This window comes from Phascolarctos cinereus, unplaced genomic scaffold (genome assembly GCF_003287225.1).
Source record: "Phascolarctos cinereus isolate Bilbo 61053 unplaced genomic scaffold, phaCin_HiC Scaffold_7;HRSCAF=346, whole genome shotgun sequence".
In the NCBI taxonomy this organism is placed as follows: Eukaryota; Metazoa; Chordata; class Mammalia; order Diprotodontia; family Phascolarctidae; genus Phascolarctos; species Phascolarctos cinereus.
Window position 1 is genome coordinate 39,508,225 of NW_027556180.1, and position 19,265 is coordinate 39,527,489.

Sequence of the window (19,265 nt, forward strand, 5' to 3'; positions counted from 1 at the left end):
ATTTCCCAGCAGGCTAGACTTCACCTGCCTGTTTGAAAGTATGTTGTCCAGAAAGCATTAAGGGTCCTCATTATTGCCTTGTTTTGGGATTTCTTTTGTCTTTTAAACACACAAGGTGATTTTTGCAGTGCTGTAAATTATCATAAAGTGATGGTATTTAACATAGTGTATTCAGTCCCTTTTTGGTTGCATCCCATTCTTTATGATTCTCTTTGGCAGAGTGGTTTGCCATTTCTTTTTCCAACTCATTTTACACATGAGGAAACTGAGGCAAATAGGGTTAAGTGATTTGCCCAGGGTCACACAGCTAGTAAGTATCTGAGGCCAGATTTGAACTCAGGAAGACTCATTTTCCTGATTCCAAGTGTGGTATTCTATTCACTGAGCTACGTAGCTGACCATTTAACACAATGCATAGAATAATTTAGAGGTCATGTTTCTGTGAAGAAAATAGAGCAATGTTGCTACAATGGATCACTTTTAGACCTTGGCTCCTGTACCTATATATGGATGTAGATGTGGATACAGATGTCTTAGCCAGAGTTAGAGTTAGAGCAGGAGCTCTTAGCCTGAAGTCTGTGAACATTTTTAAAAATATTTTGAGCACTGTATTTGAACATAAATCATTTCTTTTGTAATCCTATGTGTTTTGTGCATTTAGAAGGTGGTCCATAGGCTTGAACAGACTGTCAAAGAGGTCCATAACACACAAAAAAGGTTAACAACACTTAATTTAGGGCCAGAAGGGACCTTAGAAAGAACCCAGTCTGATTCCTTCATTTTTTAGATGAGGGTGACCCAGCTCAGTGAGACGACTTGCACAGGGTCCCTCAGGTGGTAATTGGCAGAGCCAAGATTTGAAGCCAGGTCCTCTGACTCAAAACACAATGCTTTTTCCCACTATATAATTGGCTTATATACCAGACCAAATTGCAGTGCATGAAGGATAGTAGCTAATACAGCTTAAGTGATGCAGTGGATAGAAAGTCAGCCTGGGCATCAAGGAGACCTGGGTTCAAGTCTTATTTCTGATACATATTGGCTATGCAACCCCAGGCAAATCATATAACCTCTCTGTGATCTTAAGCAGCTTTCCAGGACCATGAGTTGCAGAGTAGGTATTAATGTGCGTTGGTAAAGGGTATTCCTTAGACTAATAAAATCACAGATTGGACCCTCCCCCCAAGAAATTATAGAATAGGTATTAGACATATCCCCAACATCAATGTGACAAAGAGATTTCCTTATTCATTCCTCCACCTAGGATAAGGTAAGGAGAAAAAAGTCAGGGAAAAGTAGAATAGCAATAATACCATGTGAGAGATTAGTGACAATTAACAGGCATGAAGATAAAGGATATGTTGGAAGGGGTTATAGAGCGAAGGGAAGGGCATGGTCCAAATCATGATCTTTGAACCAAAGAATCATCACTTTAGAGGTGGAAAGAAACTAGGAGGTCATAGTCCATCATATTGGAAACTCCTTGAGGGCAGGTTCTATCCTTTGCCTTTTTTGTATCCCCAGGCTTAACACAGTGCCTGGCACATAGTAGGTACCTAATAAATGTTTATTGATTTATAGTCCAACCCTTTAATTTTACAGAAAAGAAACTGAGGACTAGACATGTAAAGTGACAACCCCAAGGCCCCCAAGGTTGAAGGAGACAGAAATGGGTTTCAAAGTCAGGTGTCCAGTCTCCAAAGCCAATACTCCTTCCACCATACTGCACACCCTTCACTTCTCACTGGGGGTCACCTCTACTCCACAATGAGGGCTCAGGTTCAGACTTCAGGAGAGTGAAATGGGCCATCATAAATAAAACAGGCGGGCTAATTTAGATAGTTTCATTCTCTTTGTGTTTGACCTTTGCAAGTAGAAAGTTAAAGAATACTTCTATGATTTTTAAATATTCCCTTTCATGTTCTGTTAAATTTATTTAGGAGTAAGTGCTAACTGGACAGGGAACAAGGACTTTTTATGCCTGTTTATTTCTTGGCATTTCTTAGGAACCTGGAGGAATTCATCATAGGCTGATAATAATAACAATAATAATAACCTGTACATGTATAGCTCTTTAGGGTTTACAAAGTGCTTTACAGGTGTTGTGTCATGTGATCCTCACATAATCATAAATCTAGACCTGGAAGGAACTTTAGAGGTCATTCCACAGATGAGAAAACTGAGTATAAGTGACTTGCCTGGGGACACCCTGGTAGTAAGTTCCCAAGGCAGAATTCAAACCCAGGTCTTCTGAACCCCAAGTCCAGCACACTATGGACTGTACAGCACTCTGCCTCATACCACAGGTACCTTGGAGAGTGCTTTAATAAGTGCATCTGAAGAGTGGAATCTCATTCTCTTTGATCTAAGTTTTAATAACATTCCTGAATGCACCTTTTCATTCAATATCTGGATCCTTTCTCAATTCCCCCCCTTTAAAAAAATTGTCTTTACCATGGTGGCCATCTGATTTCCTGTCACATGTGGATATGCTGCGTCTGATTATGCACCTCTATCTCCACTGGGGTTTTAGGAACCATTTCCACTTTGATAATGCTAATCTGATAACATTTTATTGGAACAAGTCACTACTACAGAGACCAGGGGAGAGAGTGCGCATATATGGCTTGTATAGTTCAATCACTAGTATTCCAGAAAAAATACAATGCATTGGCCAAGAACATGAATTTTTATGAAAACAGTTGGGTGTGGGGTAGAGAACTGAAGCTTAAACCTCCAGCAGTTGCTAAAGAGGTCATCTGTAAAACTTGAAAGTGACTTGAGAAAAAAATCTTCTGACTGACACAAAGTAGGTGTACAATAGCCTCTGAACCATAGGATTTAACCAGCCTGCGGACTCACAGCTGGCTGCCTCTTTTCCCTTTCTATTTCCAAGTCTCTCCATGAGTCTCATTAGAATGTTCTTCATTAGAATGGTTTTCCCTTAAGACCCTTCAGAACTGTTCCAAAATGCAGACTGTAGTCATTCCCCACCCCCACCTCTTATGAGCCCACTTCTTGTTAAACAATCAATCTTTTTTCCATCCTTAATAGAATCTTCTTAATACAGAGAGGAGGAGCGAACTGACTGAATTAAATGTATTTTGCTTTCCTACATAAATGCCCAGCTCTTTCTTTTCCATTGAATTTCTTAAATAAATATTTGTAAGAGTTGAGTGTGCCTTCATGAAAGAAAATCTTGTGAAAGGAAAGATAATGGGCCTGGTTCTCAACCAAATACACATATTTAATGGAAAATAAAAATTACAATGCAGAATATGAAGTGGAGAATAGATTTAGCAAGAATAAGGAGAAAGATAGGCAGGGAGGTATTTCTGCGCCTCTGGAATGGGCTTTAGTGTCTGTGCTCTTGGCATATTTCATGGAATAATGTAATCACAAAAGGTCCAAGTTAGAAAAGACCTCAAGAGCTATCTAATCCATCTCATATGTATAAAAGAACCCCCACTATAACAGACCCAACAAGTATCCATCCAATGTCTTTCAGAACCCCATCAAAGAATGGAGAACCCACCACTTCCCAAGGAATCCCATTCCACCTCAGGACAACTCTAATTATTAGAAAGATTTTTTTATTATTATTATTATGTTTTGGTTTTGAGGGAGGGGGAGGTTGTGACATTAACATATATCTGCTTTTTTTTCAGTTTTAGACATTGTTTTTGGTTTTGCTCTCTGCGACCAAAGAGAGCATGTCTAATCTGAAATACCCCAAATAATACAAGTCCAACTTCATGACATCTCAAGGTACATGATGAGATCTTTGAATGATGATCACTCTGTCCACACAGATCCCAACATACATTTGTAGATGATTTCACAAGTGATTGTGTACATAAGCTTAGTGTCTTGACTGGGTGATCTTGGAAAACTCTTAGTGAAATGCAAATGAATGGTTTATAGAGAAAATAATGGAACTTTTTAAAAACTAAGTATATAGGTGAAGACTTGATCAGAATTAGTTTAAGAAAATCACAGATAAGCAGTACAATCCCCACTGGGGCATACCCAGTATGCCCCTGAAGAGTGGGCTGCCTTTGGGAAAAAATGGAAAAAAGAAAAAGCCATTCTCCTAAGTTTTGGCTGAGTTACATAAGACAGAGATAGTACTTATACACTATGCACAATGACAACTGTAACGTTTGGATCAAAGAAAAGACTCCTGGACTTAAAAGATCAACACCCCTACTTGTGCCCTTGAATTTGTCTTCTATTGTTTCCCCAACGCACATGCCCCTTTGATCATCCCTTCACTCTCTCCCATCTTCAATCTCTCTTTATCCATTGGGTCTTCTCTTGATGTCTACAAATATTCTAAGGTCTTCCCCATTCTAAAAACAATCTTTCCCTTAACCCTACCAAGTGGTTGAGGAAAATGGCAAGTTATTCCGCAAATAGATCAGCCCCTCAAGCTATACTCCTCCATCTCTCCTTTTTGCCCACAGATATGCCCCTTTAAAAAGTGTTCTATTTGTGTTTTCTCTACTTCCTCACCTTCCACTCACTCCTCAACCCCTTATGATATGAAACATCTCTGAAATTGCTCTCTCCTATGTCACCAATTACTTTTATTTCTAAATGACTTATCCTGATGGCCTTTGCTCAGTTTTTGTCCAGGTGACATCTCTTTTCCTTTTAACCACTAATTCTTCCTGGATGTTCTCACCTTCTTTGAATTTCATGACACTACACTCTCCTCCTATCTGATCACTTTTTCTCAGGCTCCTTTGCTGAATCCATCAGCTGTTGTCTGAAGTCCCCTAAAAGTCTATCATCTGCCTATTTTTCTTTTGTTTTTAATCTCATTTTTCTTGGTGATCTCACTAGTTCCTATGAGATAAAATTTTATTGTGGCAGCTAGGTGGCACAGAGGGTAGAGTGCCAGGCCTGAAGTCAGGAAAACTCATTTTCCCGAATTCAAATCTAGCCTCAGACACTTACTGACTATGTGACCTAGGGAAAGTCACTTAAGCCTTTTTGCCTTAGTTTTGTCATCTATAAAATGAGCTGGCAAGGGAAATAGTAAACCACACTAGTATCTTTGTCAAGAAAACTCCAAATGGAGTCACAAAGAATTGGATATGACTGAAAAACAAGTGAACAACAAAATTTTATCTCTATTCAGATGACCCCCAAATCTATCTATCTGTGTGTATATGTATGTGTGTATATGTGTGTATGTGTGTGTGTGTATATATATATATATGTGTGTGTATATATATATATATATACATATACATATACATATATTATATATATATATATATATATATATATATATATATATATATACACATACACACATACATATGTATGTGTATTTGTTCTCGTATCCTAGGGCTTATCACGTTGCATGACTGTATTAGTAAGCACTTTACAAACGCCCATTGATTGAGGCAGCTAAGTGACATAGTGAATAGAGTTCTGGACTTGGAATAAGGAAAGCCCACATCTGTACCCTGCCTGACTTAGCAGCTGTATGACCCTGGGCAAGTCACTTAATCTCTCTCACTCTGTCAGGAGGTGCTTAGAATACTTTATCATTGGTCTTCTGGAATCATAGATTGTCATTATGTTGACCGTGGCTTCAAAAATTATTTGTTTTTATGATCTTATTATCATTATATAATTGTTCTCCTGGTTCTGCTCATTACATCCTTCGTGTAAGTCTTCGAAATTTTTAATTTTTATAAAATCAATGACAATTGTTTTCCTAGTTCTGTTCACTTTACTCAGCATCAGTTCATATAAGTCTTTCCATATCTTTTTAAAATCATCTATATCTTATGGCACAATGGTATACCATCACACTTGAATACCACCATTCATTCAGCTATTCCCCAAATGAATTGGCAGCCTCCAGCTTTCAGTTTAAATGAAAGTTTAAATTTTCCAAAAGGGTTGCTTCATCTTCTGTAGAGATAAAGCCTCTATTTTCTTCTCAGCTTGGTCCTTGGAGAAGCAGATTCCTTCTTACACACTAGCCAACCTTGGCAGCTGCTTTTCATTCTTTGAAGAAGAATCTCATCTTTGCCTAGAGCTGATAAAGCTATTCAGTTTCTTCAGAGATTTTCAGGGAAACTTCCCCTTATAGGGCTGGCTCCTGCCTAATCTAGGCCAAGGCAAAGTTGTCAGGTTATTCTTGCTGTTAGGTACCAAAATAAGAAAGCAGAGGCCAGGTGATCCATATTATATCACATGCAGCAACAAGATGGATCAGCTATTCAGAGGCTGGTTACCAAGATGCTTCTCCCTCAGTTTTCCAGTCTGGAAAATGGAAATGACTTGTATACCTACTCAGACAGGATAAGACCAAAATCAAAATACTTGGGTCCAAAAGTCATTTGGCACTTTTATAGTCCTCTGACCATTGGGGGCTACTTCATTTTATCATTTAAATAAGAATGCCTTTGTTGTGTTTTGTGTTTCTCCAAAGAACTCTATAGATTTTCAGACCTAGTTTACCAGAACCCAAAATAGTACAGTTCTGATAGAGTTGCATGAGAAAATATTTTTATCTTCAATATAAAACAAGAACATCACGTAGATGCACAGAATATTGAATTATTTGACCCAGCTCATTCCCTCTATTAGAAGAGTGCCTGCTTAGACATCCTTTTTGCTATTGTAATTTCAACTAGAACCTAGTTATCTACAAACTGTTTGGAAGAGCAAGGAGTGATAGAAGAGAATAGATGTTTCTTGCCCCTCCTCTACTTTGCTCCAACCAGACAAAAAGAGGTTTCAAAAAAGTTCATCTCAGCATGAGCCATATGAGTGGATTGAAGAAGCGCCTTTCTTTTCTCAATAGGGCAGGACCCCGCTGATTCAGAAATGGGCTTATAATTTGATGTGATCTTTAGATTTGGTACAAATTTAGTAAACAGAAGGTCCAATGTTGCCTTCCATCCTCAGTAAGGCATGGTATTAGGCATGAGAAGATAGCACATAGCCTAGTCAGAACAGGAATAGTAGGCAGAGCTTAAGGGGCCCATGTCTTTTAAGCCCTCTTGCAAAGTGTGTCACTTTCTCTTCTGGGGAGCAGAGCAACAGAAGCAGAGCCACTCTGCCCTACTTTGAGGACTGAATGGGAGTTCCCATTGTAGCTAAGAATAACTTTAGTCATCTACTGTGTATTTCACATATCTTGAGGGTGACTGTCAAGGATTATGTTTTCAATTTGTAAAAGTCATTTTGTTGCATTTGTATATTTGTACTGAACTAGAAAGCCTGCTCCCCTCAATCCATGTGTTTCCTGCTTCTCATTAATTAATGTCCCTCTCTCAAAAAAATAAAACTGTTCATTCAAAGGGGCTCAGGCCATGAAGCATCCTATTGATGAAAAAGATGTCAAAGTAAAGAGAGAGTTGACCTATAATTATTTCTCATGAAAAAAATATGGCATAATTTTAAAGTTCAGAAGATTCTTCTCATTTCTTATAATGAAGAAACAGCAATGTCTTAACCTGGGTTAACGGCCTGCCTCTGACAATGGCTGGTGACCCAGGAAAGTCACTTCCCCTCTTTTTTTTTTGTTGAAGGCAATATTCTAAGACTATAAATTGAAGAAAAAGCACTGATTTACATTGGCAAGAAAAAAAATTTCTTCACCAGGAGCCCCCTACACTGATAAGATGTAAAGACCATTCATTTTTTTTTTTAGAAAATAGTGGGACTAAGAGAAGGCACTGGCTCCTGGAGTCACCAGAAAAGGTTCCATATGGAACGTGATGCTTGAGTGGACTTTTGATAAAAACAAGGGATTCTATGGGCAGAGGTGAGGAAAGAGTTTTTTCTTGTCAAAGCAATGGCATGGAGATGGGAGATGAGTATCATTTGTAAGGAAGAGCAAGATAGCCAGTGTGGCAGAAATGTAGACTGTAGGGATGAGACTGGAAAGCTGAGCTAAAGGCAGATTTTCAAAGGTTTTCCAGAGCAGAGGAGGTTGTATTTGACCCTAGGGGAAACAAGGGGACTCTGGAGTCTCCTGAAAGCCTTTGCGGCTTGATTAGACTTGCCAGAGCCTAGGCTCTTCTGTTGTCATTTTCAATGGCCCAGGGGCACCCTTCACCCTACAATAAGTCACTGGAGTAAGACACTGATAGCCAATTAATGGAAACCTAGCGAAAGGAGCACAAGGGAGGAAAACCCCTTCCCTGGCACAAGGCCTTGGTGCTGAGATGCTGTGTGATCTTCATCAGTTTCTGTTCTTTCCTTATCTTTTCAATGGGACTAATTATACTCACCTAACAATAATAATAATAACTCTTATCATAACTATAATAATATAATAACTGTTATATTATTATAATAACTATTATATAACTCTTTAAGGTTTACAAAGCAACTGATAAATATTATCTCATTTGATCCTACAACAACCCTGGGAAGTAAGTGTTATTATTATCCCCATTTTACAGATGAAAAAACTAAGGCTTACAGAAGATATCTCCCCCTGCAGAATATAAGTTCCTTGAAGACAGGGACTATTTGCTTTTGTCTTTGAATCTCTATTGCAAATGGCATGAAGTAGGTTCTGTGGCAAAGCCGCTTTTAGGGAAAGTAAAGCGAGAACTAGAAGAAGGAAGACTGATGAATTCATCCCCTCTCACCATCTGGCAGGTTCCTGGTTTAACTCATTTTCTTGCTCACTCACTGCTAAGCTCTTTTGTTTCCACACAGCTGAAGGGCTACAAATACTGTCAACATCCTCTAAAATTAGCATCCTCTACATTCCATTCTCTGGGTCAACTTCCCTATTGCCCTGCCCTGGTTGTAGCTTTGAGTACCAATAGTGTGTACCTTTGCCTCCAATGTCTAGAGTGGTGGAGAGGAGGGGAGACTCATCAGCTTTTGTTCGGCCCTCCAGGCTTTCTGCCTGTAGAATTCCCAAGGTGATGTACATGTCCCGAGTATGTGGATAAGGAGGTTTGCTCTGATAGAACTCTCTGCAGCAATAAGGGAACCCATATTGGGGCATGTTGGCACATGACAACTGCACACTACATCTTCAGGCCAGCAAGGATTGTGCTGTTCAGTCATTTCAGTCATGTCTGATTCTTTGTGACCCCTTTGGGGATTTTCTTGGCGAAGATCCTGAAGTGGTTTACCATTTCCTTCTATGGCTCATTTTGTAGATGAGGAAACTGAGGCAAATAGAGTTGTGACTTGCCCAGGGTCATGCAGTTAGTGTCTAAGATTGGATTTTAATTCGGGTCTTCTTGGTTCCATGCCCAGTGTTCTATCTACTGTGCCATCTAGCTGCCCAGATTTGGGAGCTCCTCAATGTGAGTAATTTCTTCGCAGGAAACAATTGCAACCTATCTCTGCCTCCTCATTCTGGACAGCTTTTATATTTGTCCTTCCATAAACACTCACACATCAAGGCCTGGGCAACAATATATGACAATTAGCTCTTTCCAATATACAACACTATGTTGGGAGATATTTCTGAAAACTAAGAGATGAATAGTTGAGCTCTCATACCTTAAAGTATATTAATAATTGTTATCATGATAATTATTATAACTGACATTTCTCTAGACCTTTAAGGTTTACAAAACACTCTCTATGCCACATCATTTGACCCTCCCAACAGCTCTGTGCTGCAGGTGCTATTATTATCCCCATTTTACAGGTGAGAAAACTAAGGTTGCCCAATTATGTCACTTGTTCAAAGTCACATAGTTAAACTCTGAGACAGGATTTGAAAGCAGGTCTTCTGGACTCCAAGTCCAGCACATCAAACCATATTTGCTACCTTTAGGCATGCTCTTTGGGAGATCTGATACCCTCTGCTCCCAACCAACCTGAGACTAGGGATCCTGAGCTTGCCAGAGCCAGGGGGCCAATTTCCATACCTTGGATTGGGAGTAGAGGGGGTATAGCTATAATCTTCATAGCTATATGAAGATTCAGTAAAGTAAATGGATTGGCTTCCCACTTTGTTGATGTCTTTGTGAATCACCTTATAAGAACTGGCCACATGGGGCAGCTGGGTGGCACAGTGGATAGAGGACCGGCCCTGAAGTCAGGAGGACCTGAGTTCAAATCCAGCCTCGGACCAAACACTTGACACTTACTAGCTGTGTGACCCTTGGCAAGTCACTTAACCCCAATTGCCTTAAAAAAAAACTGGCCACTAGCCTCCTCTTCTAATGTCCTTTTCTGCTTTGTACCCATCATCTGTGAAAGGGCAGGCCCTTGGCAAAACCTCAAGGTTGTGATTGGTGAAATCTATGTGCAGTGCCCTCCCTTTTCTCCTTTTATTGTCTTTGTTCTCCTTCAATGATATCTCCCTGCCATATGCAAACTCATATCTTCAGGCACCCAATGTTTTCATGCTCTCCCTCCCTTACCATCTATCAGAATCTGCTTTAAAAAGGACCTGATATATGCATTCATACCACGGTGTACATGATTAATAAGCATTCACATGTTGTCCCTCTCTGTAGCCCTTACATTCAAATAAGGGGGAGATTCATGTTAAAACAAAAGGAATGAAGATACAATGGTAAAATGTCCAGCAACTTGAATAGGTTCAAAAGGAAATCATAGCTTTTCAACTAGTAAGTTGAACAACACTACATGTGTGTTTTTGAGGAAGTTGCCAGACCTCAGTTTCCTCATCTGTAAAATAAGGATGTTGGACTAGATTATTTTGGGGTCCATTTTAGCTCTGAATTGCTATGATTCTGAATTTGAGGAGGGGTTTGAGGACTCTTTCCATCACTCCTACAATCATACTCCATCCATAGCCGAACCTGCTGTTCCCACATGCAAAGAGAGGCTGGATACTGGCATCCATCTTCATGCATCTGCCTAGGTAAAAAGTGCATGGTGATTTTCAAAAGATTTATTGATCTTAACATGAGAAATTTTGATTTGGATCACAAATGGTGACAGTAATGTCCAAAATGCCCAGGGAAGTGTACAAAGGTATGTGACCCAAGGACTCCTGTATCCCCCATTGACCACTCATCATAGGAAGGTAGTTTCAGGATCACAAGAAAATCCATCAATTGTGGGGCACAGCCTGAGGCCAAGGAGCACCTATCTTGAGCCCATGGGCTCTATCAAGGCTGTAGAAGCCTGCAAATGTTTGGCAAGAACTCAGTTAACTAGAGGCACAGGTTGCCATGAATAATTGGGCAGCAGATTTATTTCCCCAAATTCCAAAGCTCTCTTAACTTTCAGCTTTTCCTCTGGCCCAGACTGGCATAACTTCTTTTTTTTTGTTTTGTTTTGTTTTGTTTTGTTTGCAAAGACCAGAAAGGAGTAGGCTTGGAGTCTTTGGAGAGATGCTACCATCTGTTCCTTAGAATAAAAGAGAGGAAGGAAAAGGGGAGAGGAAAGAAGAAACACTTCTGAGATTCATCTAGCCAGGGAAAGATGCCTGACTTCTTTGATGAGATTACCTAGAGAAAATAGGCAGCCCTCTTCATCCAGAGGTCAGAGAAGTCAGGGAAAGCCCTTTCTTGTAACCTAGGCATGCTGGTAATTGGTCAGAATGGTGTACAGAAGACTATTAAAAAAAAAAAGAATGCCTTCACATCAATCTCCTAACCCACCATGCCTGGACAGGAAGTTAATAGCCCCTTGATGCAGTTACTGGGCTCAGCCTGAAAGTGGTGAGAAAATTCATTAGAGAACATTTACTCAGGACACAATTAAAATAAGACTATGTGAATAAAAATGATGTCAGCTCCTTGGGTATATATTATCTTTATTAAATGGGCATCGTTGATCATGAGCTTCAATAGGTAGTACAGTAATGAATCTTGGGCATCAGCCTCTTCATATAAATTTCTTTTGGATAGATGCAAGATAGCTTAGGAGATAGGGGAGTTATGATATCCCGGCCTTCCTGTAATCACACATGATGGTTATAAAGAAGGAGGCATTAAAGTCTGCTGACATTTTTATTCCATCCAGTCAATTTATAATCCATCCACTGTAGACACTGAACCCTGTTCTTTGGTGTCCCTGCCTGGCTTCTATTGCATTACAGAGAGTTGTTGAGATATGTTGGTGCTCTGGAGAACACCCCCACACACAGGGTAGACACAGTCTGTTTGTGTTTCTATTCATCATCCCCATTTTATCTCCTAGAGACTCTCAATTCATAGTTTGGAGATTAAAAGGAAGAACAACAGGGAGCATATCAAAGGACCACACTGGTGGCAAGCTGGTATCCTATGATGGAAGGAATCCTTGGCTTGGAAGCAGAGGTCCCAGGGTCTGCCACTAACTAGCTATGCAGGACATTGGGCAAGTCAATGCCACTCTAAACTTTGGTTTCCTCTAAAGAATGGGAATGATAATATTTCCAATATGTATCTCACAGGGGTGTTGTAACAGTCCAATGAGGTAATGGATGTATAAAGATTTGTACCTATAAACCATAATACATGTGGAAGTTAAGAGTTAAAACAGACATGAAGGATTATTCAGTTAAATGTCCTAATATTATAGAGCAGTCAGTCCACAAGCATTTATTAAATGCCTAATTTGTGCCAAGCATTGTGCTAAAGACTGGGAATACAAAGAAAGTAAAAAAATGGAGGTGCTTTCAGTGATTTTGCTTTTAAAAATCTCATTATTAATTATCATTAATGAAAATACATTATTCCCATTTGGCCAAAGATCTAAAGATAGAAGAAACTGCAAAGGCTATCTAATTCAACTCCCTATTTTACCAGTGATGGAACTGAGACCCAGGGAAGATAAATTATCTGCCCCAGGTCACAGAAGCAGCATGTTACCTCTTACCAGTCTTTGAGGTAGGTAATATAAGGATTATCCTCATTTTGTAGATGGCAAAGTAGAGGCTCAGAAAAAGGTCCCTTGGTCACATAGCTAAGGCAGGGGTTAAACCTAGGTCTTTCTGATTCCCAAGTAGCCCACTATCTAACTCCACTGAAAAAAGTATGAGTTATTCAAATGGGATTGTGGAAAGAGTCCCATTTCTCCAGCCATTTTTGGATAACAAAGTAGGTGTATTTCATCTTACTGATCACTCTTCCTGAATTGAGATCCAAAGCCTTCCATTTCCCCAAATACTCTGGTTGATGCCCCCCCAAAAAAAGTTCCCTTTTCCCAGATAGCAAAAACAAAGAGAAACAACCTCCATGACTTTCCAGTTACCCCAGTGGTACAAAGCCTTGGTTACTAGAGTGGCTTGTTTTTGAGGGTTTTACAGCCATTCATTACAGAAATCTACAAAACCATGTTCTCTTGCTTTCATCATAAAATTATGGGGTCGTACTTTTCTTAAGTCCAGAAGACCCAAGGTGATCTTGGTAGGTACCTGAGGGAAATTCCTGAGGGCCACATGGCAGTTATTAATCCATTTTGCCCTCGAAAAAGTCTAAGTGAATGGGAAAAGGAAAGTGTGATGCATTGGAAAGAGCACTGAATTCAGAGTCAGGGGACCTGTGTTCACTAAACCACAAGCTAGCTCAAAGGATACACTCATATAAAGAATTACAACCATATGAAGTGCACATATAGAATATCCCTCTCGGATTTCCATAGAGGAGTGGAAAAAGCAATAGACTTGGAGTCAGAGAATTTGGGTTCTAATCCCAGTTCTGCCTACTTATTACTTTGTAAACCTGATCAAATCACTCTCACTTTCCTCAGCCTCAATTTCCTTATTTGTAAAGAAAAGGGGTTGGATTAAATTACCTCCTTGGTCCTTTCTAGCTCTGATTCCATCATTCTAAGTGGAAGTTATATGGAAACACAAAAACAAGCCACAAAGTTGTTATTATTTTCAAGTCAAAGGAGCGTTAGTGATATGTAACTAGTGTAAAATTATAGCAATGATTTTAAAAAGCCAATATTTCTATAATCCAAAATGTCATTGACATGACATCTACCAGCACGGTGCTCCCATAAGTTAGTCTATTTGGACGTCTTTGTGAGTAGCTGTGTTTGGGAAAACTTCACCCTCTTGCCACCACCCTGGTGATAAACCTCTTCCAATTTTGCTACACTGCTCCTTAGACCACATGGTCCATCTCTACTTGAAATCTTTGCAGACTGGTAGGGCTTGGCTCTCCACCTTCAACAAGTCAAAGTCACCTCCACACCAGTGTGAGACACTACAGTAGTAACTGGGAGTAACTAGAAAAATGAAGCCAGCATCAGCAACACAATCAGGAAAAGAATGGTGACCAAAGATGAAAGAATCTACAGCTGATTTGAATGCTAAGCTTTTTAATGAACTCTGTAGAGGATTGTTAAGTGCATACTACTTAAATATTCCTTTCCAGGCAAAAGATAACCTTGAGAAATGAGGATGTATTTTTAAGGATGGATTTTAACTCTTGCATAAGTAAACCATTTACGTCAATGACTGGGCACAAACAAGGATATACCCAAATTCATCAGCCCCAAGTTAAGCAGGCATAAGATACCTGAAAGTAGATGGAACATTTTTAATGCCTCCAAGCACATGGAGGATGATCTAACCCAGTAAGATATAAGCTTCTTGAGGGCAAGGACTATTTCATTTTGTCCCTGTATCCCCATTACCTAGCGCAGTGTCTGGTACATAGAGGGCACTTATAAATGAAATGAGTTTCATAGGTCCATAGATCTGTACCTGGAAGGCACCTCAGAGGCCCTCAAGTCCAACCCCCTCTTTCTACAAATGAGAAAATTGAATCTCATGGAAGTTAAGTGATTTTCCTAAGGTCACACAGATATAAAATCATAGATTTAGATCTGGAATGAACTTCAGAGGACATCTAGCCCACTACCCTCATTTTACAAATGAGGAAACAAAGGCCCATGAAAGTGAAATGACTTCCCCACAGTCACACAGGTGGTAAGCATCAGAAGTGGGGTTTAAAACCAGGTCCTCTGACTTAAGAGTCAGTGTTATTTCCACTGTACCACACTGCTTATTTCTGGCCTTGAAAAATGAAGATATAACAGCAGAAAAAGAAATTGGAAATGATATAGCACAATAAGAAGGGACCTCAGTGTTGATGAAGGGAAAGAGAAAACTTCTTAGAGTTATTGGGAGAGAACTGAACACCAGTTGAGAGTGTAGGGAATGTTAGTTGGCCTTGGCTTGAGTTTTTGCTGGGCATATTTTCTAAAGAGCTCTCCAAGGGGAAGAAAGAAAATAAGAAAGAGAAGAAATGTGGCAGGCAAGATATTATGCAGAACAAATTCAGCAGAATTTCTAATGGTGTTTAGTGTTTCCTGTTCAGAAGAATTGGGCTCTCCAGGAGGGGACAGGAAGGTCAATCACTCTGGGCCCACAATCAGCTTCAGACTAACCATATGACTCGACAACCCTCAAAATGGCAAATTCGTATTTCCTGGGCAGGAGGCTTCACTCCTTAGGGGATTCTCCAGCTGAACAATGGTGGGACTTTTGTAGAGCAGAAGATAGAAGCAGAAAGCTCCTGAGATGCCCTAAATTTCATGAGAACATGATTTGCTTGTGTGGAGAGAAGAGGAAATGAGAATCCCAAGATGTAGAAATTGCCATGCCCCATTTAACTAAAGAACCTAACAGGGAGGAAATAAGCCAGGATTTTGAGAGACCCCAGCAAAGGATTTATCTTTGCCTTGTACCCATAGGTACACCCATAAACATGAACCCCTTCCAAAGAGTGCTGACTAGAAAGCTCAGCTAAAAAACAGTAATATAAATGGTTTCCCATTGTTAATTTCTAGTGACACAGTAATACCCTCCAGGCCCAACCACAGAAATGCAAATTGAACTGCACTGTATTTCTGACACCTCCAAATCTCAAACAGGAGGAAAGATAGGAGCTTCCCAAAAAATTCTTCTCAATGAATAGGAATTTATGCTAATAATATTCCTCCAAAGAAAAAAAAATATTAACACCTGAGAATTCATCTGGAGTAATGATATTATAACTTATATCAGAGAAGGTGTTAATCAGTGTAATGGAAAAGGTGCCAGTGAATTTACTCTAAGAGTTAAGGTAATAATAAATTCATCTCAAGAAATGCTTTCTTCTTACTTTGACAAATCCCTAATTTGAGCTCTTCGATGTAATTTAACAAGCATTTGTTAAGGACCTTAACTAAGTGCTATGCACTATGCTAGATATGGGTGGTACAAAGCAAAAATAGATTGGGTCCCTGCCCTCAAGGAGCTTATATTCAATGTGTTCCTCCCCCCCACTTGTGCAGGTGGTAATACTGTCTTTTAACCTTGGTCAGTTCTCAACCATGTCTTCCCACAAATCCCTCTTTCCAGCAGAAGATCAAAAAAGGAGAGGTAGTATATCTGATACCATCAGTATAAGAAACTTCTAGTAGGGAAACTCTCTCCACTAGTTCAGGCCAGAAACTCATCTGTAATTTATCACGTTAAAGAGTTGTCTAGTCCATTGTTAATTGCAGTTTGTTGACTTTCCCAGGGTCATACAACCAGAAAGTGTCAAAGGCTTCTCAACTCCAACACTAATCTGTCAACGTTGCCATGCTATCTTCCACAGAAGTTCAAAGTTGAAAAGGTCCTCAGAGGCCATATAGTCCAACTCCCTGATTTTACAGATGAGGAAACTGAGGCCCAGAGAAGTCAAATAAATAAGTTTCCCAAGGGCACCTGGGAAGTTTACATCATAGTTCAGTTTTGAACCCAGGTTCTCTGACTTCAGAGCCAGTTCTCTTTCCCCTCTGCTATGCTTCCTTCATCGGATCCTAGATCTAAAACTGAAAGGAATTGTAGAGATCGTTTTAGTCCAGTTCTCTTATTTTACAGATGAGTAAACTGAGACAGATGTATTGAAGTGACTTGCCAAAAGTCACACAGCTAGGAAGAAGAACTAATATTCAAACTCAGGACCACTGGCTCTGGTTTCAATCCCTTTTCCCAGAATGCCATGATGCAGACTGGAGAGCTGTCTCTGGGTCTCTTAATATTTTATGGCTACCAGAGTTCCTCTTGGCTTGTCCATATGGAATCCCTTCCTCTTCCTGCAGGACCAGCCCATCTTCTTTTCTGGTCATACATATTCTTGGTAATGACCATTACATGACTAGCATGCAATCTTCACAGTAATATGTTGCAGCTCACGTTGCCCCAATATTCAATTCAATTCAGGAATTTATTATGTACCTCCTATGAGGCAGCTAGGCAGCACAGTGGAAAAAGCACTCTACCTGGCATAAGGAAGACTTGAGTTCAAATCCAGCTTCAGATACTTCCTAGCTGTGTCACACTGGGCAAGTTGCTTAACCTCAATTTGCCTCAGTTTCCTCATTGTAAAATGGAGATAAGAGCACCTACCTTCCAGGATCACGGTAATGACCAAATGTAATAATACTTGTGAAGTGTTTAGCACCACGTCTGGCCCATTGTAGGTGTTATATAAATGTTAACCGTCATGATGATGATGATGATGATGATGATGATGATGATGATGATGATGATGCAGACAGAAAAAGGAGCATCTTCCCTGACTGAGCTTACAGTCTGAGGGTAGGTACACAGAGAAGGAAATACATAATAACATGAGGAAGGAGAGAGTTCTAACAATCTGGAGGACCTGGAGAGGTGGTGCAGGAGAAAATCAGAAAGGACTTCACTAGGAAATTACAACTGAGCTGAGCCTTGTAGGAAGGTAAAGGTCCAAAAGTAAGGAGGGAGAGCATTCCTATGCTTAGGAGACAGCCTGAGCAAAGGTGTAGAAGTGGGAGATAAGATGTTATGTACAGTGAATAGCATGTAGACCAGTCTGACTGAAATATAAGTGTATGAAGAGTCTTTGCACAATATTCCATTGCCCTTTGGGTCACCTACAGTTCTGATCCCTCTGCTGTCATGGTGATCCAAGATTCACAGGCACAGAGAATTACCACAGAGGGTTATTGGTTTTTAATGAGATCCTTTTTTTCACAGAATCACTGAGAGCACTGCACACTGTCACCATGTCCCAAATGCCTCCCCCAGTGGCAGGCAGCCAGGGCAAAAGACAGGAAACTCATCTCCCAGCTGGGAGTGGCAGGACTTTCCACTCATAAAACCACCAAAATGAATCAACTTCCACCAAAACAAAGTAGACATTTAGATCTCTCCAGAAGGCAGTATAGTGTAGTGGATAGAGTGCTTTACTTGAGAGAGGTCCTGGATTCAAATCCTGATTCAGATACTTATTAGCTTTGTGATATTAGTCAAGTCATTGATTTCCTTGGGCCACATTTTCTTCATTGGTAAAGTGAGGGGGAGGGGCTAGACGCCCTCTGAGGTCTCTTATAGCTCCAGATCTATGACCCAAAATACTAAACATCTCTCGACTTCAATTTCTTCATCTACAGAATGAAGGAGCTGAAATGTATGGTCTTTGAAGTCCCTTCCAGCTGTGATCCTATGATAATTCTCAGTACCTCATACAGTTCTCTGCATAAATATTTCTCAAATGAATGAATCTGGAGGTCCTATGGAGAAAACTATATGTATCCTAGGCTAAAACAACATGCCACCACTTCCACCTTGCTGTGTCATCACTGTAGGGAAACAGTCAGAAGACTTCATACCCTTGAGGACTCTTTAAACTCAGGCAAGTTCTGCTAAGCCATCCAGATTTAAAGAATGGGCCTGATGAAAGCCTCTACATCAATCTGCCAACAGCCAGCCTCATTGAATTCAGAAAAGTTCATCCTCTGGGGCTTGGCCACCATGACAAATTCATGAAACTGTTTGCTACGGCGGGTGAATTCCCTTCACCCCCGTAATCTACAGAGGTCAAGGAAATTCCCTCAACAATGGAATCACCAATTATAGGATCATAGAGGTAGAACTAGAAGGGACTTCAGAAGCAATTTGTTCCAACCTCCTTTTACAAAAAAAGAAACTGAGGCTCAAGGAAATCAAGTAATCAGCAGCTGAGAAGGACCTCAAAGAGCAACTAGTACTTCCTCCCTCATTTTCCAGATGAGGAAACTGAATTCCAGGGAGATTAAATAACATCCCCAATGTCACACACATAAGTGTCGGAGGTAGGATTTGAATCCAGCTCTTCTGATTTTATAACCAGTGCTTTTCTTACTGTACCACACAGCTATATAATCAGGAATGGTTCCCCATAGGAGGTGTCTTTGAATTATGATGTCCCACGAAGGGAATATAATAAAATAAAGCCAGGCTCTCAAAACACTGAATGAAATGAGTGAGAGCTGGCAAAGAGCCTTCTTCTCATCGACTCATCAGGAAGTCCAAGATCCTATCTTGAGTGCAATCCCATGCC

At 40.1% G+C, this 19,265-nt stretch overlaps 1 protein-coding gene across 2 annotated transcripts in view; it reads left to right on the top strand.

Moving 5' to 3' along the window:
* Positions 1-19,265, top strand: part of KCNMB2 (potassium calcium-activated channel subfamily M regulatory beta subunit 2) — a 280,827-nt gene that overhangs the window by 102,602 nt on the left and 158,960 nt on the right. The gene's annotated exons all lie outside the window — the stretch shown is intronic.